General features: G+C 39.9%; 1 pseudogene; it reads left to right on the forward strand.

Annotated features, from left to right (window-relative positions):
* Positions 1 to 8224: 8224 nt before the first annotated feature.
* On the forward strand, positions 8225 to 8839 carry LOC112611320 (annotated as a pseudogene).
* Positions 8840 to 24090: the final 15251 nt, after the last annotated feature.

Genomic DNA, 24090 nt, shown 5'->3' on the forward strand with positions numbered 1-24090 from the left:
CCAGGAAGAGCTTTTCAAGAAGCAAATGGTCAATTGTGCCAAATGCCTATTGACAGGTCAAAGATAATGTATTTGAACTAATCACTGAATGTGGCAATTTAGATGTCATGGGTGACCTTGGCAAGAGCAGATTTCAGATTTCAACATGAGTGGAAATAAAAATCTATTTGGAGTTGGTTGAAGAGGAAATAGGAACAGAAGTAGGAACAGTGACTACTGGTGGTTGTTGTCCTTGTCATATTCTCCTCCCTGCCATGCCTTGGCATCTACTCATTGCCCTGTGGCCCCTATCTAGAATTCTGTGTGTTCCAGCTTTTAACTAATGCTGTCTCTGACCTGCTGGTCTTGGCAGTGGACTGGTTCTAGGGAAGCCACACTTCCTTTTACTGCTCTGCCCTAATCCCCCTGCTGCCATGACACCATGTAGACTATACTGTACATTTGAACAGACTTCATAGAAGTACGGAAGTTAGCTGGGGAATAATGAAACCTGATGTCAAATGTAACTATTCCCAGAGTTCAAGAGGAAAAGCACTAAAAATTAAACTCTTCATAGGGAGGTCCCCTCATGGGCACACACCAGCTTCTTTCTCCCATCTCTAGAGGTTTTCCCTCCCCTCCCCTCCCAGTGAGCCATCACAAGGTTGGTCTTGCCCTAAGATTTACGCCCCATCACCACTATAGTAATTCCTGGGTCACAGTGATTCCTCCATGATATGATTTGCAAAGTCTTTAGCTGAGAATATACCATTGAGGACAATGTGAGTCATGTTGCTTCAGATTTAAAGCTTCATATCCGAGCCATTCCACGCCTTAAAGCAATGGTTTTCAAAGGCTGGCATGCCTAAGAGTTACTCTGGGACTTGGTGTGTAAACCAAAAGTAACTGAGACAGGTCTCAATCAATTTAGTTTGTTTTTTTGTTTTGTTGTTGTTTGTTTTTTTGTTTGTTTGTTTGTTTTGCCAGGGTTAGAGGACACACACGGAAGAAAAAACACAGAGATCACAGAAACAGTCTGTGGTCTACCTTTCTCAAAAGATAACTTTGAGGGCTTCAATATTTAAAGGGGAAAAACAGGTTGGAGGGGAAACGGAGGGCATGGCAATCCACATGTTCCAAGAGAAAAGGAGCAGGTAGGGGAACAGTCAGTTATATATTTGCCTTATGCTCAGTAACTCAGCACTTTACGTAAGATAAGGTGAACATAGAATAGCTACCTATGGAGATACTTAACCTTTTATCTGTAGCTCTCTGCTTAGGGACAAAAGGAAAGGTAGTTTCTGGCATGACTCAGCTTTCAGCTTCATTTTTTTTTTTTCTTTTGGCAGAGTGAATTGGAGTCCTGAGTTTTTATTTTCCTTTCACAGGTGTAAATGCACATCCCTGAATTCCATCCCCAGAAATGCTTATCCAATGGACTTCAGGTACGCCCAGGAGCCTGCACTTTTCAAATGATACATTAAGAAAAGCATTTCCTGGCCAGGCGCCGTGGCTCGAGCCTGTAATCCCAGCACTTTGGGAGGCCGAGACGGGCGGATCAGGAGGTGAGGAGATCGAGACCATGCTGGCTAACACGGTGAAACCCCGTCTCTACTAAAAAATACGAAAAACTAGCCGGGCGTGATGGCGGGCACCTGTACTCCCGGCTACTCGGGAGGCTGAGGCAGGAGAATGGCCTAAACCAGGGAAGCGGAGCTTGCAGTGAGCTAAGATCCGGCCACTGCACTCCAGCCTGGGCGACAGAGCAAGACTCCGTCTCAAAAAAAAAAAAAAAAGAAAAGCATTTCTTAAGCAGGTGGTTCTCTGACTTCCCCGGCTAGGGATCTGCGTTCTTCAGAAGTTCCTTGTGTCTTCTGTGGTGCTGAGACCCTTCAATTCTAGGTCATGCCTGTGTAACTTATGAAGTAAAGTGGTTCATTTGGGGTCACAGTTCTCAGGCTCTACAGGAATCATGCTGCCAGCATCTGCCTCTGGTGAGGTCTCAGGAAGCTTACAGTCATGGTGGAAGGCAAAGGGGAGCAGGCGCATCACATGGCAAGAGCTGGAGCAAGAGATTCAGGGAGGTAAGTTCCCAGACTTTTAAACAACTAGCTCCCGCATGAACTGAGCAAGAACTCGCTTATCACCAAGGGGATGGTGCTAATCCATTTATGAGGGATCCATCTCCCTGATCCAATAACTCCCCCTAGACCCTTCCTCCAACATTAAGAATCACATTTCAACATGGGATTTGGAGGGGACAAACATCCAAACCATGTCAACACCCCATTCAAGCTGGCTGGACCCGCAGGAACTCATGCGAGAGATGGGGGGTGGGGAATGAGGGGAGTTTCAAAGACCCCTCTTACCTCCCTACCAGAGACCATGCAGTCATTAGCACAGAATGGAAACACAACTTGAATCAAGCTATTGATTAAACTTGGGTCTGGTTTCTTGGCTGAGATCAAAATGCATTCACTTCCCTGTCCCTAGGGCTCACTCAGTTTTATAGGTCAGTCCTTGGCAAGCCCTATTGACAGAAAATTAAGTGAAATAAAATAGCTGGCCCTTTGGACCACAAGTTCTGTTAGACAATATGCAAGACTCAAGCTTGCATATTTGTCCTCTGTGACACTTGGCCTCTGACTGCTGTTGGGCTCATGGTCCAATGACATCATTTTGGCCTCTCTGAGGAGCATTTCCTGCTATAGGTCCTTCCTTATAACACCTCCTATTGCCTCACCCTCTTCTTCCCAGGAAGTACTTTCTGTTTGTCCTCTTCCATGGCTCACAGTGACATCAGTGACCCTTGACGGCCAGAGTCAAAGTGGCTTGAGAGATAGGGGAAGCCCACCCAGGCTCAGACACATGGGCACACTCAGCTCCCTCCAGAACAGTTTCAGGCCCCCTTGAAGCATCAGGCTAAAGAAATACCCTCTGCGGCAAGATTTCTAACTTTGTAATATTTTAGCAGCAGAATGCTTTTCCCCTCTCAAGTTTTACACAAAACCCACTGTACACTTGTGCAAAAACCAGATAGAAGTAATCTTTTATGATTCAAATTGAGTTTGGCGCTTACAGCCCAGCCATCTCCACCTTTGCTACCCTCTCGGCAGTGTCCTAAATGAAGTGGCTTGAAAAGTCCCTGTTCAGTGAGATCACCGTGACTCTCAGAACCTTCACAACTTTGGGCCCTTGGTCTTCCCAGCCTTCAGTCATCTTTTACACAAAAATGACCTGGATCCTCTTCTTCTACCCGAATGAGAAACCTTGCACATCTGTGAAGTCCTGAACCTTCCAGCTGACTGCAAATTCATAAGATAAGATTGAACAACACAACCCCTGATGAAGAGTCAATGCTTCCCACAGCTCCTGGGGCTCCCCTCCCAGTTCAGGGACCTCTCTCCTGCTGGGATCAGCACCACCTGCCTCTTACAGCTTCCCCTGGGAACACGCCCTCTGCCTTGTCAGAAACCGTGTTCACAGTCTACCCGCTTCTTGACCCATCACATTCTTCTCTTCTCCATCTCTCTTCTCAGATCTATATTTTTCTTTCTCTTATCTTTGTCCCTCAAAGTCTTGCCCAAGCAGCCATTTCATAAGTTGGCAAAAAGACCTGATGTGAAGGTTTGTCTGTAAACAGTGGTAAAATAGGACACTGAAAAAAAAAAGCAGCATTAATATTAAAGGCCAGGAATTTCCACTAAACACACAGACGTTATAAATGTTATAAATGCCAACACTTCCTTTTTGCAACACACGTCACATAGAAAAAGTGTAGTAAGAGGGGTCAGGAATTTTTTCTTAGAATTTGTCTTTTACATGCACCTAAATAAATGAGAGCATATGTATAGTTTCAGTTTTAAGTCAAGACCCAAACCTTTTCTTTAAACAGTAGATAAATAAGTGTAATATTACAAAGTAATGATAAATTAACTTTGCATTTCATTTTTTTCAGTACTTGGTGCATGCAGAAAATGCTAAAGGGTACATTTAAAGTAGAAAAATGTTCTGCATGTCTGAAATTTCTTCCTGGCTTCTATTTTCAATTACTTATTTAATGATAACTAAGCAAGTCTGAATGAGAAAGAACATCTATTCATTCAAACCAATGAAATGTGGAAGAAAAAATCTGATTGTCTTCCATATAGGTATGTGCTATGTAATGCATTTTTTAATGATCAGAGAAATGCCCACAAAATTTGATGATATCTCACTGATGTAAATTGAGAACTTGAATTTGCTCATGGAAGGCATCGTCAGCCAGTGTGAAATACCTGGGATGCTAAGCCTACCAGGCTTACATATTAATTAAGTTAGGTTGTGATGACCCATTAAAATGATGCTCCCAGAGGCAGCTGACCCACATTTTTGAACCTTTCCTAGTGCTTTAGATGCAGTGATCACTCCCGTGTCTAAATACTTACTACCAAATATGAAATGTATAATAGTGTGCCCTATAGACAGCATAAGAGGGTCAGGGACCCACCTGGGTCTCAGAGAACAATGGCATCAGAAACGTGGATGCTGTCAGGGGCCCCAGATGGCTCACCCCTTCGTGTGAGCTTCATTTTCCTTACCACGTACCACCTTCTTCCACACAGCAGGAGACATGACCACCTCGTCTCCAGCTCTAGAGAGGCCGTGGGACCTGATGTCTCAGTTACCAGTTCTAAAATCTCAGGGTAGTGTCAGCGGGGTCAGGCTTCCATCCCCAAACTGGACGGGGAGAAAGGGCCTGTGTAAAGACCATTTCATGTACTCCCCTGAAACACAAGATTGGAAGGAGCATTTCCCAGCAGGAGGCAGAGCTGTTCTAGGCATACAAAACCCCAGATGTCAAAACAATTTCTGAATACTTACGTTCTATTTGGTGAGGCAATATACAAAAACACTTAAAGAGCAATTAAGCACAAGAACTATCCCTAGACAATACATGATCTCTTATCAAAAGGATATCAAGGGCACCTTGGAAAACATTATGCCAAATTAAAGAAGCTAGTCACAAAAGAGCACATATTATATGATTTCATATATAGAAAATGTCCAGAATAGGCCAAGCACAGTGGCTCATGACTGCAATCCCAGCACTTTGGGAGGCCAAGACGGGCGAATTGCTTGAGGCCAAGAGTTGGAAGCCAGCCCAGCCAACATAGTGAAACCACATCTCTACTTAAAAATGTAAAAAATTAGCCAGGCATGGTGGCACATGCGTGTAATCCCAGCTACTCAGGAGGCTGAAGCATGCAAATCGCCTGAACCCAGGAGGTGGAGATTGCAGTGAGATGAGATCAAGCCACTGCACTCCAGCCTGAGTGACAGAGCGAAACTCTCTCTTACGAAAAAAAAAATGTCTAGAATAGACAAATTTATAGACAGAAAATTGATTCACAGTTGTATTGGCCTGGGGTGGGGTGTGGAGATAGCATTAGGAGGTAATGGGAAGTCATTGCTAAAAGATAGGAGGTTTCTTTGGGGGACGATAAAAGTGTTCTAATATTGTTTATGGTGATGGTTGCACATCTCTGTGAATATAGTAAAAGACATTGAATCACACACTTTAAATGAGTAAATTATATGATATATGAATTATATCTCACTAAGGCTATTTTTTAAAATGAAAAAAGATGTCACAGAAAAGAAATGTTCAACCTTAAATTAATAGAATCTTTGTTTTGAAACAGTGAAACTGCAAAGTGGTAAGGTGTTAATAATGGTAACAAAGAAAATAATTTAAAAACTAAAATACGTTTGTAAACAAAAAAAAAATCAAAGATCTCTGCTGTAGGAAAGGTGACCAAAATATAAATTTAAAAATGAGTAAATATTAGGGCAATAAGTTTGAGGATGGAAACTGAATTTTGAAATAAATTTTAAATCTGCTGTCTCATTTTTACTTTGCTTCTCAATCAACATTAACAAACAGAATACTTGTTTTAACCTTCAATTTCCTACCCTCATGCTGTTAACTTTCTGGCACACACTCTGGTTATATTTTAATAATGAACGCACTGCTTGAGAGGAATATTTGGAGAAAAAAAGAGAAGGGAACAAAAGTAAAGAAATCATATACTCCACAAGAACTTAAAATACAAAACACCAGTAACTTCACAAAAATATCTAACACCTAACTCCTCTTGTGAAAAAAACACTGCAGACCCCTAGGTATTCTTTGAGGAACACTAACTAACAGGACCCAGAGGTCACTCGTGGCCCCCTGATCTGAGAATGAGACTCCTCCAGTTTGTAAGCAGATTTTCAGTCATTTTCTTTCTGATGATCCTACCCTCAGCCCAATGACAAGGGCAGAGCAGAGATTGTTTTCTCTACTATATAGATGAATTAATGGAGGTTCAGAGCAATAGAGCAACTTAATCAAGTTCCCACTTTTGGAGAGAATAAGGATCTAGAACCCAGTGCTCCTGAAACCAAATCTAGCTGTCTTTTTTCCTCCAACTTTTAAGTTCCAGGGTATATGTGCAGGATGTGCAGGTTTGTTACATAGATAAACGTGTGTCATGGTGGTTTGCTGCACAGATCAACCAATCACTGATGTGTTAAGCCCAGCATCCATTGGCTGTTCCTCCTGAATATTGGCTATTCTTCCTGAATAGCCAATAGCATTGACTATTTCCTTTCCTCACCACCCCCTGCCCCTCCGACAGGCCCCAGTGTGTGTCGTTCCCCATCATGTATCCATGTGTTCTCATTGTTTAGCTCCCACTTCTGAATGAGAATATGTGGCAGACACCAAATCTTGAGAATGGACATTGGCTGCAGAGCACTAGCAGAGTCCAGAAGGCCCCCACTGTGCCAGACATTAACTCTGCAGTTGCCGAATTTAGCCTTCAATTTCCTAGATTGTGTGAGAGAACTGGGGTGATGGCTATTGTATAATTTTAATAACGAGGATAGCCAGAGTTATAGTGCACTCTCACTGAATACTAGTTTGATTCCCATTGAAAATAGATTGAAAACACCTGATATTAACAGTAAATATTATGACCTCTGAGGCTATATGCAGTTGGACAATAAGAATCTAGCTTTTCATGGGCCTGAATCATAAGAGAAAGTTGGAATGTTTGTGTCCACTATTACTACTAATTAGTGAATATATTTTACAGAGAAGGGAAGAGAACTTAAGAAGGTGGCATCTTCATCTAGCTGACACCAACAACTCAGCCAAGACAAAGTCATTGGAGATTCCTAACAGAATTGATCTTCCTTGTGGAATAAAAGATTAACCAACCTTGAAAATTATGACTTAGTTCTTAGCATATAGCACAGTGGAGAAGAGCTCAACCTCTGGAATCAGACTGAGTTTCAGCGATGGCCCAATCTCTTACTGGCTGTGCCTCAGTTTCCCCATCTGTAAAATGGGGATCACAGCATCCAACTCAGGATTTTTGTTTTAGAATTATATAAGCAAGTGTATGTCAAATGCCTGAGACCTGGTGAGTGCTCACTAAATGGTAACCATTATTGTTAACTGTGAGGAACAACCCACCAGGATTAGAGGACTCCAGGAGAGAGAGGGACAGAAAGGGAATTATAATAAGAACCCATATGGTCTGGAGACAAAAATTCTAATTGCCACTCTTCCCACGATAAAGCTATTTTCATCTTCAGTACTAATCTCCTTTTTTTCTATATGTCATGCCACCAAGGAGGCATTGGTGAATGTCTAGTAAACTAGATGATTATGTGTTTTCTCTAACTCATAAAATGAAGTGATTTCCAAATGTTTATCCCTAGGTTTGCTGATGTAATGAGTACATTCTACTTGTTACTAAATAGAAAAAAGAGTCTGAAGAAGAGCTTAGAGGCATAGCATTCTAACATTAGACACTAGGGGGAAATCTTATTTGATGGATGTGGTAGGAGGTATTATCTCTTATAAATATGGGATGCTTCTTTAGGAGGCAAAATTGTTTCAAATAAAAAAATAGAAAGCCTTTTTATGACTGTTGAAGACGATATGCCCAAATGGATAATGCTTTAAAACTTGGAATGGATTACACATTTAAAACCAAACTCTAAAATAAAATAGACATTCTAATTCCAAACAAGAGCATCCCTGGCATTTCCTGTAAAAGGAAAGGACTCTTGGTGTGAGTTGGGTCTTGGCAAAGGACACAGCCTGGCAGGCCCCAGCGCATGTTGCCAGACGAAATACGCATGCCCTAGTGGCTGATTGGCTCTGACTGAGACACGTGGTGGTCCGAGGTTTCTGAGGCTCCTCAGAATGTAGGTGGCCTTCGTACCAGACTGGCTGAGGGGCAAGGCAGAAGTCAAGTGATATGATTCAGCTCTGTGTCCCCATCCAAATCTCATCTCAAGTTGTAATTCCCAATGTTAGGGGAGGGACCTGATGAGAGGTAATCGGATCATGGGGGCAGATTTCCCCTTTGCTGTTCTCATGATAGTGAGTTCTCATGAGATCTGATGGTTTGATAGTGTGTAGCACCTCCTCCTTTGCTCTCTCTCTCTCCTGCCACCCTATAAAGAAGGTGCTTGCTTCCCCTTCGCCTTCTGCCGTGATTGTAAGTTTCCTGAGGCCTCCCAGTCATGCTTCCTATTAAGCCTGTGGAACTGTCAGTGAATTAAACCTCTTTTCTTCATAAATTATCCAGCCTCAGATAGTTCTTTATAGCAGTGTGACAATGGACAAATACATCAATCAACTACCCAGTGGCTCCTTGAGGAGCGTGACCAGCGGACCTGCTGTATTGTGGCGTATCAGAACAGGGGCCAGGCTAACAAATGCATCCAGCATCAGCATGGGTTACATAGAAATCTCATTTATTTTGCTACCATCACAGACGCCAGCCCAACAAGTACTTCAAAAGCAATGATATAATCTTCCAGTTAGCTGTTGTGAGGAGTAATTGAATGTAATCCATCTCTGAGAAAATGGAGACAGGATTTTTACCAACTTAATTGCTTAAAACATGAATGAAAACCCTGTGGCTCTTTTAAAAACTGTGAGCGTGCAAAGAAAGCTAGTAACTTAACTGTATTCTCAATGTAAATATTTATTTTAATAATTAAGCAAATCCCTCAATAATGTGACCCCCAGGTGTTCTCTTTCCTGGACTTGGAGCACGTTTGGATAACAAAGATATCACTGGCACCTGCAAGCCTACTTTTTAGTTTCAACCCAAAGAGGAAATTGAGTAGGCCTCAAGCAGGAATTGGTGGGACTCCTAACTGAGCCCTTGCTACACAGACACATAGACAAGTAACTCTGTGCTGCTTCCTACCAGTTTGTCAATGCCTTGAAATAAAGCTTACTTTTCCACACAATCCTTCTCCTAATACTTCTCCTCCTCCTTTTTTCCCACTAAAGGAATCTGATGGAATCAAGGAAGTAATGAAGCAATAAAAGGCCTAATTGAAACTGAAAGCCAATTCCATCCCTGACCTTTTGCAGGAATTTATTTTGGTCACTGAAGTGTTAATGTTGCACTACAGTGTTACATTCTGCCCTGGTTACCAGGAGGAATATCTCCCCAACCTCAGAATAATCAAGGTTTCTCCTCCCTGATTTTGGCAAATATGGAGAAGCTACCCATAAGAAATGAAAGCTGAACCTAATAAGCATTAGGGCAGTGTGTCTAAAGTGCTCTCAAGGAAATCCGGAGGCACTGTTAGAGCCTTTCTCCAGACACATCACATGTATCATTTAGGGTAAGCCAGTCTAGTTGCTATCATAAACAAACCCCAAAATAAGTAATGGTGCCAGCACAATAAAAGCTTATTTGCTTCTCAGACTTCAAAGGGAAGTTGCTGATTGGACACAGCCTCCTTCATCTTATGCTTCTGACTATATTCAACATGTGGCTTTCAAGTTTTCTTAGTTTGTCTGCATCTAGTCAAAGAAAGGGGAAATAGCACAGAGTTCTCATTAGAAATTTTTATGTGCCAAGTCATTTCTGCTTCACATCCCCTTGGCAAGAACTCAGTTACATAGCCAGACATTGCAGCATGAGAGGCAAGGAAAGACAGCGTAACTGTGGGCTCCAGGAAGAAGAGAAGTGAGTTTGTTGAATAACTAGGCAGTTTCTGTGGGTGGATTATATCGCTGTCCCTTCTTCATCACCCTCCTTGTCTACATGATCTTCCAATAAAACCTTGCGGGGCCTCTCAGTATACAATGGCATACATCACTTCCCCTTCCCTCTGGGTATGGCCTTAAGACATCTTTTGGGCAATAGAATGAGATGGAGTGACAGGCTGCCAGTTTTGAACCTTGGTCTTGAGTGATCCTGTAAGTGTGCACCTGCTCTCTTTGCCTCTCATCACCATAAGAAGAACATACCTGGGCTAGTCTGCTTGTCCCCGGGCAGGATCAGAGACATGGAGCAGAGTCAAGTCTCTCTAATCTAGCCCAGCTCAGATCAAACCACCCTTAACATCAGATTCATGAGAATTATCATTTTAAGCCACCGAGTTTCGGAACAGTTTGTTAGGCAGCAGATTTTGGCAATATCTGTTACATTCTGCTACATCACCACTCAACAATTTTTTTTAACTCCGAAACAGAAATCTACAACAGTTTCACTACTGATACCACAATTAAAAGTCAATCCTTCTTCCCTTCAAGCCTCATTTAAAAAGCATATGTAATAGTTCAAAATTTAGCTAAAATTATATTAACTTCATTTTAGATTACCTAACAAATCTTTGGTGAATACTAAATTGGAACACAAATGTCTGTTTTTAATAAATGCATCCATTCCTATATTAACAGTTTATGATTTGGTTGAGAGAACTAATGCATTGTTGCTGGTTATGAAACAGAATAATATGGTTATAGTTAGCATCATTTTCATATACTTCATAAAGAAAATTTTTATGATGATATAATAAAGATATGAGCGTTGTTGGTTCTGAAAGCTCCAAAAATGTACTTTGAGTTCCCATGGATCAAGTTGAGGGGTAATTATTTGTTTACTCAACAGACCGTGTTTCAATGCAGTTGCTGTGCCTCTTACTGAAACGGCTCCGTTGTCTGCGGTATATACACCGGCTCTTGGTCTCAGTCGAGAAGAATTCAGGACACGGACATACATGAGGAGTGGGTTCAGGAGCAGAAAGTGTAATAGAAAAAGAAAAGGGAGAGAAAAAGTTTCCTCATGTTGATTGAGTAAGCGGGTCGACCAAAAGAGGGTTTGTCTTCTGTGGCGGAAGGCGATTGGTTTGTACAGAGGCTTCAGGAGGCGATGTTTGATTTACATAGGGCCCAGGGCATTGGCTTGACCAGGTGTACTATTTACATAGCCCACAAAAAGACTGGCCCTCCCACCCTGGTCTTTTATTATGCAAATACGGCCTCCACCTGGCAGCGGCCATGATATCTGTACACGTGGTTTTATCCGGAGGCTGCCATGACACCCGGCACACATGATGACAAGGAAAAGAGGGGGGAGACGCCATATTGAATGTACCTGGCTTGCAGATACAGCTGCTGTCATTTACATATAAAATCTTCTATTCTGCATGTTTATGCCTGACTTCTCAGGCTGCTTTCTGCTAGAGAAGAAGTAGTTTGGGGGTTGCTTTTTAGTAAAGGAAAATTCCAAGGAGAACTTTCACCCTTTCTAGCCGCCTAAAAATAATTTCTTAATAACTCCTGTATTATAACTTCAAAGTCTCTAGAGATATGGGGAGACAGACACTGGTTGGTTAATGACCAGCCAATGATATGAGTAACCCTAGTTGCAATCAGGTGTAACAGGTAGGGTAGAAAGAAGAAGGAAAGAACAAAGGGAGACAGGAAGTAAGGGAAAAAGGAAGAAAGGATGGAGATGACACAACACATGCATGGCTAAGAGATGAAAGGAATGGTCAGATCCCAGAGAAAAGCATATGAGAAAAGCAGCCACCTCAAAATATGCCTAGTCCAGGCACCACCTAGTGCCTAGTGTGACTGTCACAGGACTCCAGGCAGAGACCATAATATATGCAAGAATCTAGAGCAAAGAGAACAAGCCTCTCTTATTGGTCTTCAATGCTCTTTCATCCCTTTATTAGTTCTTCATGTTATAATCTACTATTCCTTGCTACCAAGACAGAATGAAGTGTCCCTTCTCTGTCTGTGAGCTCCCTGGATTCACCTCATCCTATTTTCCCGCACACCATCTAAAAATTGCTGTCTACACATCTATACTCCCTACTAGCATGTAAGTTATATAGAGAGCAGAGACTATGTCTATTTTGTTTATCCATCATCTCCCTGGCACTAACACAATATCTGACATGCAGTAAGCATTCAGTAAGCATTGTCCGAGTCATGAGCATCATTTACCTATATGCCTTTGTCCTTGAGGAATCATGAATATCTGCACAATGGATACATGCATTTGCAAACATTTCATTCACTCTATTTCAGGAGGATTTTTTTTGTTTTAGCTTCCTAAAATCCTTAGAGATTCTGAGCTCAAATATTAAAAGATAGCTACGTAAATAAAAATTGAAAATATGCAATGAATTCTTGTCATCCTTGAATCTATTCAAACGGCTTTGAGAATATTTCCACTGATATGATTATTATAATTGCCATTTCATTTTCATACTTTTTTTTTGAGACAGAGTCTCGCTCTGTCACCAGGCTGGAGTGCAGTGGTACAATCTCAGCTCAATGCAACCTCTATCTCATGGGTTCAAGCGATTCTCCTGCCTCAGTTTCCTAAGTAGCTGGGACTACAGGTATGCACCAACACTCCCAGCTAATTTTTGCATTTTTAGTAGAGACAGGGTTTCACCATGTTGGCCAAGATGGTCTCTTGACCTCATGATTGGCCCACCTTGGCATCCCAAAGTGCTGGGATTACAGGCGTGAGCCACCACACCTGGCCTTATAAACATGCACTATCTAATGATATTTTGGTCAACCAGGGACCATGGCCCTATAAAATTATAATGGAGCTAAAAACTTCCTACACCACCTAGCGACATTGTAGCCATCGTAAAATCATAGCACAATACATCACTCTCATGTTTGTGATATAAACACACCTATTGCAGCGCCAGCCATTTAAAAGTGGAGCACATACATTTATATACAGCACATAATGTTTGATAATGTTAATAAACAACTATATAACTGGTTTGTGTATCTACTATACTATACTTTTTGTTGTTAATTTAGAGTGTACTACTTCTAATTTTTTTTTTAATTACCTGTAAAACAGCCTCAGGCAGATCCTTCAGGAGTTATCCCAGAAGAAGACAATATTATCATAGGAGATGACAGCTCCATGCATGCTATTGCCCCTGAACACCTTCTAGTGGGACAAGATGTGAAAGTGAAAGACAATGATATTTTTAAAGTTTAAAAGTTAAAAAAAAAAGAGCCGGGTGTGGTGGCTCATGCGTATAATCTCAGAATTTTGGGAGGCCAAGGCTGGCGAATCACTTGAGGACAGGAGTTTGAGACCAACCTGGCCAACATGGTGAAACCCCATCTCTACTAATAAAACAAAAATTGGCTGTGCGTGGTGGCCTCTTCCTGTAATCTCAGCTACTCGGGAGGCTGAGGAGGAAGAATCACTTGAACCCAGGAGACGGAGGTTGCAGTGAGCCGAGATCATGCCACTGCACTCCAACCTGGATGATAACGTGAGACTCCATCTCAAAAAAAAAAAAAAAAGTAGAAAAAAGAGAAAATAATTGTTAAATGGAAAAAAACCTTTTGGAGTAAGGATATTAAGAAAGAAAATCATTTTTACAGCTATACAATGTGTTTGTGGGTGCTTTTCTCTTTCTTTCATTTATTTATTTATTTATTTATTTATTTATTTATTTTTATTTTACTTTTATTTTTGAGACAGGTTCTCACTTTGTTGCCCAGACTGGAGTGCAGTGGTATAGTCATGACTCACTACAGCCTCGACCTCCCAGGCTGGAGTGATCCTCCCACCTCAGCCTCTTTAGTAGCTGGGACTACAGGTATGAGCCACCAGAGCTGACTAATTTTTGTATTTTTTGTGGAGAAGGGATCTCATCATGTTGCCCAGGCTGGTCTCTAACTCCTGGGCTCAAACAATCCGCCTGCCTCAGCCTCTAAAAGGTGTTTGTGTTTAAAGCTAAATGTTATTATAAAAGAATCAAAAGTTAACATTTAAAAGTCTGTAAAGTAAAAAAGTCACAGTAAGCTAATTTGTTATTGAAAAAAGACAAATATTTTTCTAAGTCTAATGTAGCATAAGGCTACAGTGTTTATAAAGTCTGCAGTAGTGCCCAAAAATGTCCTAGGCCTTCACATTCACTCACCTCTCACTGACTCGCCTAGAGCAACTTCTAGTCCTTCAGGTTCCTTTCTTGATAAGTACCCCATACAAGTGTACCATTTTTTAAAATCTTTTATGTATTTTTACTGTACCTTTTCTATGTTTTGATATACAGATACTCACCATTGTGTTACAATTGCCTACAATATTCAATACAGTGACATGCTGTACAGCTTTGTAGCCTACGAGCAATAGGCTATACCTTATAGGCTAGATGCAAAGCAGGCTATGCCATCTAAGTTTGCATAAGTACACTCTATGATGTTTGCACAACAGTGAAATCACCTAGCAATGCATTTCTCCTAACCTATCCCCATCATCAAGCAATGCATGACTATTTATTGCAATGTCATTTTATTGCATATTTCTCATGACATTTTTATTTTTTAAAAAGTATTTTCTGAAAGCTTTTAAGATATTTTCAATCCTTTAAAAAATGAATAGCTAATTTAGATCCTTTTGGATTTGTGACCTTTTGCAAACATCAGTTCATACTAAATAATGTTTATGGTACAAATTTAATATTACCTTTTTTCTCAAAGTCTACAATCACTCTATTTGAGAATCTTCCGCTGTTATGTCTAACTCTTCTAATGCATCTTGCATCATATCTAAATTAAATCTAATTGCTTTGACATTTCCCAACCATGTTATCTGAGAGTGATTGCAGGATCAAATTTTATATGAATTTCTTCAAAATATGCCAATTTATACTGGTGAAGAGATTATCAGACATAATCAGACATAATCTCTGAATTAGTCCCCAAAAATGTAATTATAATTGGCACAGTTGAGGCCATGTCTCCTAGTAATGAATTCTAACTATGTACAGTACCTGGCACAAAGATTGGTTCTGGATATTTCAGCCTACAGTCTAGCTTGCCCAGGTTTGTTTTGTTTGTTTTTTTTTTTTTTTGCGGCCACATCAACACCGCTGCCTTATGCTGCCCTCATCAGTCTCTTAAATTAATGCCTATTATCTAAAGAAGATTTTTTGATTCTTCAATTAAGTAAAAAAAAAAAAAAAATGTACACTTTACAACAGGTGTAGAATCGATGAAATACTCATTTCAACCTTGTTGTTTTTGTCTTCTGGTTCAACAATATGTACAACAAATGTTAGTTGTGTAACATTTTGTCCCTGCCACAGTCTGATTGAACTGAGTAATATATACCTTTAAAATTTTTATGTGTGGCATTTTGTCTCACTTAATTACCTGTTAAATTAATTATTACATATCGAATTCTCCATCCTAAAGAGTGATAATTTATTTTACAATTTCTTATGCATCTCACATGTTTGGCCATTCAAATTTTGAAATTATTTCTAGCGAACTCAGAAAATTTTCTTCTTTTTTTAGTAAATATTGTGCCTCAGAAATCTTTGTTGTGCTTTGTTTTGAAGAATATCACACCAATGTTCTCTATCAGCACTGACTTGTCTGCATGGAATACTATTGATTGTTCACGGTTTATTCAGCCTTTTTGTTCCATTGTAGTAATTGTATGTGGGGCTTTTTGTGTACAAGTGACATTTCACGATTGCAATTAAATCTTTATTCACGGAAGAATATGAAGTTGCAAGTTTGCCAGGATTTCTTCTGGCATGTTCAAGTTATGAATGTGATTAGAAAAATGCTCTGACTCTCTTTCTTCTCTTTTTTTGACCAATAACTAAATCCTCATTAAATAAACAATTTGCAGTGCCCTGTTTGCATATCTTATGTGGGTCATATTGAATAGAAATCTGCTCTTTTTCATTGTTTTCCATTTTTAAAAACTTAAGCTCACTACTTCTTTGAAAATTTTCCCTTTTTTCAGCTTTTTTTCTTTTTCTACATTTTTATATTGTCAATTTAAATTTCTACATTTTAAATTGTCATTTAATATTTATATATTTTATATATACAGCTACATTTTTATATTGCCAATTTTAATCTCTATCCAATCTCTATTTGCATTCATTCTCAAAGACCTAGGAACTTCTGCCTCTCAAAGCCTCCCTGTAATATGAAACAGTGTTCATCTCTGATACATAGCCCCTGAACTTTATGGTTGCCTTTTTTCCCCTAGTGTACATCGTTTATAGATCTTTTACATTTTATTATGCTAAATATATATAACTAAACATTTACAATTTTAACCATTTTTAAGTACCACATTTCAGCATTAAGTACATTTACAGGTTGTGCAAGCATCACCACCATCTATTTCCAGAACCTTTTCGTCATCCCAACTACAACTCTACCTGTTAAACAAGAACTCCTGAGCTGGGAGCGGTGGTTCATGCCTGTAATCCCAGCTCTTTGGGAGGCTGAGCTGGGTGGATCACTTGAGGTCAGGAGTTTGAGCTGAGATCACGCCATTGCACTCCAGCCTGGGCGAGAGAACAGGACTCCATCTCAAAAAGAAAAAAGAAAAAAAACCAACTTCCTACTTTCCCAGCCCCTGGAAACCACTGGTCTACTTTCTGTCTCTATGAATTTGATTGTTCTAAGGATCTCATATAAGTGGAAAAATACAATATTTGATTTTTTGTGATTGGCTTGTTTCGCTTAGCATAATGTCCTCATTATGTTGTAGCGTATGTCAGAATTTCCTAATTTTTAAGACTGAATGATATTCCATTGTATGTATTGTGTGAGTCCATTCACATTGCGATAAAAAGGAATATCTGATGCTGGGTAATCTATAAAGAGGTTTATTTGGCTCACAGTTCTGCAGGCTGTACAAGCATGGTGCCTGCATCTGCTCAGCTTCTGCTGAGACCCAGGAAGCTTTTAGTCATGGTGGAAGCAAAGGAGAGATGTTGTATCCCTGGCAAGAGAGGGAACAAGAGAGCAAGGAGAAAATGCCCCGCCTCTTTTAAACAATCAGCTCTCGCATGAACTCATTACCACAAGGGAGGAACCAAGTCATTCGTGAGGGATCTGCCCACATGACCCAAACTCCTCCCATCCGGCCCACCTACGACATTGGGAATCACATTTCAACATGAGATTTGGAGGGGACAAATATCCAAACCATATTATGTATTTACCACATTTTGTTTGTCCATTCGTCTATTGATGGACATTTGGGTTGTTTCCACATTTTGGTTACTGTGAATAATGCTGCTATGAACATTGGTGTGCAAGGCTCTATGTGAGCCCCTGATTTTAGTTTTTTGGGTTTATACCTAGGAACGAAATTTCTAGGTTATACGGTAATTCTATATTTAACTTCGTGAGAAACTTGTGGCTGCCATTTGCACCTAAATTTTCGTCTACTCCTTTAATATTCGGTTGTTTTAAAAGGTGAAGTTCTTCAGAATATTTTTCTGGGTATTGTGTGTGGGACAGAGCTAACTACATTTCAATGTGGATGGATACTCAATTGTGTCAGACTCATTTATTGTATAGTGTTTTTCTCCTGTTGCTTTGAAACTCTAGTTTTATCATACTCTAAATTGTCACATAAACATAGGTCTCTTTCTGGATTCCTATTTTTTGTATTCAGCCAATGTCCATAGCTATACAAGAGTTCACATTGTGCTTTTCTCAAACTATTCTTAGTTTTTCTTGCACATTTTTTTCCTTTAGATGAACTTTAGACTCAAGCTTGTGAAATTCAGTTAAAATTTTCTACGAATGTTTATTAGAATTGTATTGATTGACAATTGAATAGGGAAGAAGCAACATTTTCACAATATCAAACTCTTGCATACAAAAACTTGGTATTTCCCTCCATTAATTCAGGTCAGCCTTTCCTTTCTCCACTAAAGATCTTCTGCATCCTCCTTACCTTATTTTTAAGTGTTGTTGCTACTGTGAATGCAAAATAAGAATTGCTATCTTTAAAATCATTCAGGAAAAGATCTATTTAATAATAGCAATATTATGCTTTAATCATTCCTGTATTTTTAGACATTTAAGCTTTTTCAACTTTTGCTATTATAATTTAGAAAAAAAATGCTGCTATATATAAATCTTTGACTACATTACAGATTTTTTTCTTGGAATCTTTGGAATAGATTCTGCATATTTCTGGATCAGAGAGTGGGGACAATTTTAAGGTTCTTAAGGCACATTCTTGATACATTGCTTTCCATTGCACTAAAAAATCAAATTTAAACTCTTCCCCGTTAGCCACACAGCCCTCCCTACACAGCTCTTGCCTCTCTCTCCAACATAATCTCTTGCCACTTCCTCCCCAGTCCACTGTGGTCCAGTCCTATTGGCTTTCTCTCTGTTTCTATAACACACCAAGCTTTTTGCTGAAATTTTGGTGCTTAACACCATAAAAGCTTATCCCTCACTCCTCCATCTTGCAGCTACAGCATCTGGAATGTATAGACTCCAAGACTGCTGCAGGCAGCAGAGGGGGCTGGAGGAAGCACCCTGGTTCTTAGCTGCCTTGACCCAGATGCCAAGATGTCACATCTGCTCATAGTCCATTGACCAAAACCAGTCACATGACCCAGCCTCACTACAAAGAAGGGCTGGAAATATCAAGAGTACATGGAACATTTGTGAGCACTGTCTGTCTCTGCCACAATGGCCCCCGATCTCCCATTTGCCTTTGCCTTTCTATCATTTCCCTGGAAGTCAAATAGTCTTTTATATGATTATTAGCTATTAATAGCATGTATAATAACTATTGATATCTATTAATAGCATGTGTTCATGAATCACTTGCACATGTTCTTTCCACAATTATCTATAAGAATTCTTATTTGTTCATTAGAGCTATTTATATGTGAAAGCTATTTTAGGATTTCTTAATGATTTCATTTGTCATCTGTTCCAATTTTTTTCTGTGTTTGATTTACATTTAATGTTATGTAGTTGGCTTGCATGGAGAAGTTTTTATTTTAAAATAATCTGTTTTCTATTCATTACATTTGACTAGTAATAACCAGATTTTGTTGTTGTTGTTGTTGCTTTTAAAACTGCTTTCCTATCAAAATACTACGCATTCACCTATATCTTCTTATTCTTATGGTTAGACATTTTACATTTTATTTTTCAATAAAAAATATAAAATTATTGGCTGCTAGCCAATGGAAAAAATGAGGAACTCTCCAAGAACCTAAAAATGAGATCACATAATGAACCAGAACACAGATATGAATCATTACCTTAAACAAATTGGCCACCAAGCTGAAGAGTTATTTAGCATAGGGAGTATGGGGAATATGCTAAATAAAGGAGTACCAGAGAGATGCAATTCAAGGAGAAAGTATCATAATCAGACCTATGTGGCAGATACATCCCTTTTGTAGAAACAGACACATCTGGCTATCATCAGCTACTAGAACATCCAACTCTCATTCCAGTTCTGATTCTAGTTCTCAGTGTTCAATTATGAGTTGTCTTCCCATGTTGCTTGCCAAATCTGGTCTGCTGTTTATGTTTGTAAATAAAAAATAAAGTTTTCTTTAAACACAGCCACACCCATTCATTTACATTGTGTATGGTTGCTTGCCTCTCAAACAACAGAGTTGGAGTAGTTGTAACAAAAAGGCCAAATGGCCCACAAAACCTAAGATACTTACTACCTGGACCTCTGCAGAACAAGCTTCCTGACTCCTACATAAGAAGTGGCAAAGGAACATGAAAAAGGAACCTAGACCTCCTCTTTAACCAGACTTTAGAAATACACTTCTAGGCCAGGCACAGTGGTTCACACCTGTAATCCCAGCAGTTTGGGAGGCCAAGGTAGGAGAATTGCTTGAGGTCAGGAGTTCAGACCAGCCTGGGTGACATAGCAAGAACCCCATCTCCATAAGAAATGTAAAAATTAGCTGGGCGTACTGGTGCATGCCTGTAATCCCAGCTACTTGGAAGGCTCAAGGAGGATCACTTGAGCCCAAGCATTCAAACTATGATCACACCAATGCACTCCAGCCTGGGCTACAAAGCAAGACCCTGTTTCTGGAGAAAGAAAAAGGAAAAAAGAGTAAAGTGTATTCAATTAGGAAAAGAGGAAGTCAAATTATCTCTGTTTGCAGATGACATGATTTTATATTTAGAAAACCCTATCATCTCAGTCCAAAATCTCCTTAAGCTGATAAGCAACTTCAGCAAAGTCTCAGAATACAAAATCAATGTGCAAAAATCACAAGCATTCCTAAATACAAATAACAGACAAACAGAGAGCCAAATTATGAGTGAACTCCCATTCACAATTGCTACAAAGAGAATAAAATATCTAGGAATACGACTTACAGGGGATGTGAAGGACCTTTTCAAGGATAACTACAAACCACTGTTCAAAGAAATAGGGAGGACACAAACAAATGGAAGAACATCCCATGCTCATGGATAGGAAGAATCAATATTGTGAAAATAGCCATACTGCCCAAGGTAATTTATAGATTCAATGCTATCCCCATCAAACTACCATTGTCTTTCTTCACAGAATTGGAAAAAACTACTTTAAATTTCATATGGAACCAAACAAGAGCCCACATTGCCAAGACAACCCCTAAGCAAAAAGAACAAAGCTAGAGGCATCATGATACCTGACTTCAAACTACACTACAAGGCTACAGTTACCAAAACAGCATGGTACTGGTACCAAAATAGATATATAGACCAAAGGAACAGAACAGAGGCCTCAGAAATAACACCACACATCTACAACCCATCTGATCTTTGATAAACAACAAGAACAAGCAATGAGGAAAGGATTCCCTATTTAATAAATGGTGTTGGGAAAACTGGCTAGCCATACGCAGAAAGCTGAAACTGGTTCCCTTCCTTACACCTTATACAAAAATTAACTTAAGATGGATTAAAGATTTAAACGTAAGACCTAAAGCCATAAAAACTCTAGAAGAAAACCTGGGCAATACCATTCAGGACACAGGCATGGGCAAAGGCTTCATGACTAAAACACCAAAACCTATGGCAACAAAAGCCAAAATTGAAAAATAGGATCTAATTAATCTAAAGAGCTTTTGCACAACAAAAGAAACTATCATCAGAGTGAACAGGTAAGCTACAGGATGGGAGAAAATTTTTACAATCTATCCATCTGATAAAGGGCTAATATCCAGAATCTACAAGGAACTTAAACAAATTTATAAGAAAAAACCAAACAACCCCATCAAAAAGTGGGCAAAGGATATGAACAGACACTTCTCAAAAGAAGACATTTATGCAGTCAACAAACATATGAAAAAATGCTTATCATCACTGGTCATTAGAGAAATGCAAATCAAAACCACAATGAGATACCATCTCAGGCCACTTAGAATGGCGACTATTAAAAAGTCTGGAAACAACAGATGCTGGAGAGGATGTGGAGAAACAGGAACGCTTTTACACTGCTGCTGGGAGTGTAAATTAGTTCAACCATTGTGGAAGACAGTGTGGTGATTCCTCAAGGATCTAGAACTAGAAATACCATTTGACCCAGCAATCCCATTACTGGGTATATACTCAAAGATTATAAATCATTCTACTATAAAGACACATGCACAAGTGTGTTTATTGTGGCACTATTTACAATAGCAAAGACTTGGAACCAACCCAAATGCCCATCAATGATAAACTGGATACAGAAAATGTGGCACATATACACCATGGAATACTATGCAGCCATAAAGAAGGACGAGTTCATGTCCTTTGCAGGGACATGGATGAAACTGGAAACCATGATTCTCAGCAAACTATCACAAGAACGGAAAACCAAACACCACATGTTCTCACTCACAAGTGGGAGTTGAACAGTGAGGACACACGGAGGGGAACATCACACACCAGGGCCTGTTGGGGCTAGGGGGCAAAGGGGAGGGATAGCATTAGGATAAATACCTAATGTAGATGACGGGTTAATAGGTGCGGCAAACCACCATGGCACGTGTATACCTATGTAACAAACCTGCATGTTCTGCACATGTACCCCACAATTTAAAGTATAATAAAAAAAAGAAAACATTTCTATTTTGTTTGTACCACTGGATTTTTGTGGTATCTTGCCATAATTAATCATCATGAAACAAATCCCTTCAGAATATATATACATCAGTCAGATTGGGATAGGCTATGTTGTACCAATCACAACCCTTAAAGTCTTGTGTGCCTATAAGAAATAGGTTTATTTCTCACTCCCGCTACGTGTCTGTCCACTGTGAGTCAGTTGCTACTTCTGTTCCACATCTTCTCACTCTGGGACGAGTGAAGGGAACCCCCATCATTTGAATCATCATTGTCGCCCCGACAGGGAGAAGGAATATGGAAATCATGAGTTGTTTCTTAAAGTTTCCACCAGAAGTGACATTTCTCACTTTTGCTCATCTTCTGTTGACCAACGTTAAGGTCTGTGCTGGGGCAGGTACTGTGAGGCCCTGAGCCACCTCACCTCAGCTACTGGAGCTTCCCTGGAGCACAGTGCAGTTCCCAGCAAGCTGGCAGCTTCCATCTCAAATGCCTGCTTCTCTCTCCTATTCCCAGGGACTTTTCCCAACACCAGGGCTGGTTCCACTCACACAATCCAGAAATGCAAGGATGATAATGCCACTGCAGCAACATTCAACAACTGGAGGGTGGTAGTTGGTGATCAATGCTCCAGTATCCCTCTTTTGTTTTTTTTTATGACACAATTCTGAGGCAAGATTAGCTTTATTTCTCTGAGTGGCCTCATTAGAATTGAGCACCAGTTGCCCATAGCTAGCTTTTCCCTCATCCCTGTCTCACTTCCCGACTTCCTCACTTTTTTGTTGTTGTTGTTTTGTTTTTCTGGGGTTTTTTGTTTTTTGTTTTTTGTTTTTTTGTGTTTTTTGGGGGGGGGGGCTGAGTTTTGCTCTTATCGCCCAGACTGGAGTTCAATGGCGCAATCTCGGCTCACTGCAACCTCCGCCTCCCGGGTTCAAGTGATTCTCCTGCCTCAGCCTCCTGAGTAGCTAGGATTACAGGCAAGCACCACCACCATGCCCGGCTAGTTTTTGTATTTTTAGTAGAGACGGGGTTTCACCATTTTGGCCAGGCTGGTCTTGAACTCCTGACCTCAGGTGATCTGCCCACCTCAGCCTCCCAAAGTGCTGGGATTACAGGCGTGACCATTTCCTCACTTTTGTTTCCTGAGATCACTTTCCACATATGCTACATTGCACCCAAGACTTTGTCTCAGGGTCCACCTTTATGGGAAATCAAATTAAGATACACAGCCATGCCTAATTTAAAGGGAACAGGAAAAGCCATTTCAATAAGACTCCAGAATGACAATAGCTCTACTGACTCCCACAGCTTCCAGCACCTTCTAAGGTTAGTTTCAAAGAATCAGGCCCACACATTCCAATCACAGTGGGCTTTGTTGCTTTGCGTTCATTTTTCTGCTTCTATGCCACTTGTCATATTCTCTTCCTGGATTATTCTTTCTTTCTTGTTTTTAATATTTGTAATCCAGGTTGCTCCTTAATTTAAGATCCAAACGAATATTGCCTCCACACTGCTTTATCTGATCCTGTCATCTCTTACCCTATCCCCCAAAGTAGGAAAAATTCTTCCCTCCTTTAAACACCTAATAGTCTTTTACACTTTTCACTTTCTTTCTTGCAATGTAATTATGTTATGTTTTACCTATCCTAATCTATTGCAGTCTTATCAATGACAAGATTTTTTCTCGATCCATCTTTATCTTCCTCATTGCCTAACAGTACTAGTGCATAATAAATACTGTTGGCCCATGACTGGCTAGGTGAGTAGCTGATTTTCTTCATTTGGGAATGTATTTATCTCACACCTACTAAGCTAACCAAAATACATTTCCCATCAGAAGCTAATACAAAAGAAAGTTGGTTTATGTTTTTGTACCAAACCTGTGGCAATTC

The sequence above is a fragment of the Theropithecus gelada genome, chromosome 18 (genome assembly GCF_003255815.1).
Source record: "Theropithecus gelada isolate Dixy chromosome 18, Tgel_1.0, whole genome shotgun sequence".
Classification (NCBI taxonomy): domain Eukaryota; kingdom Metazoa; phylum Chordata; class Mammalia; order Primates; family Cercopithecidae; genus Theropithecus; species Theropithecus gelada.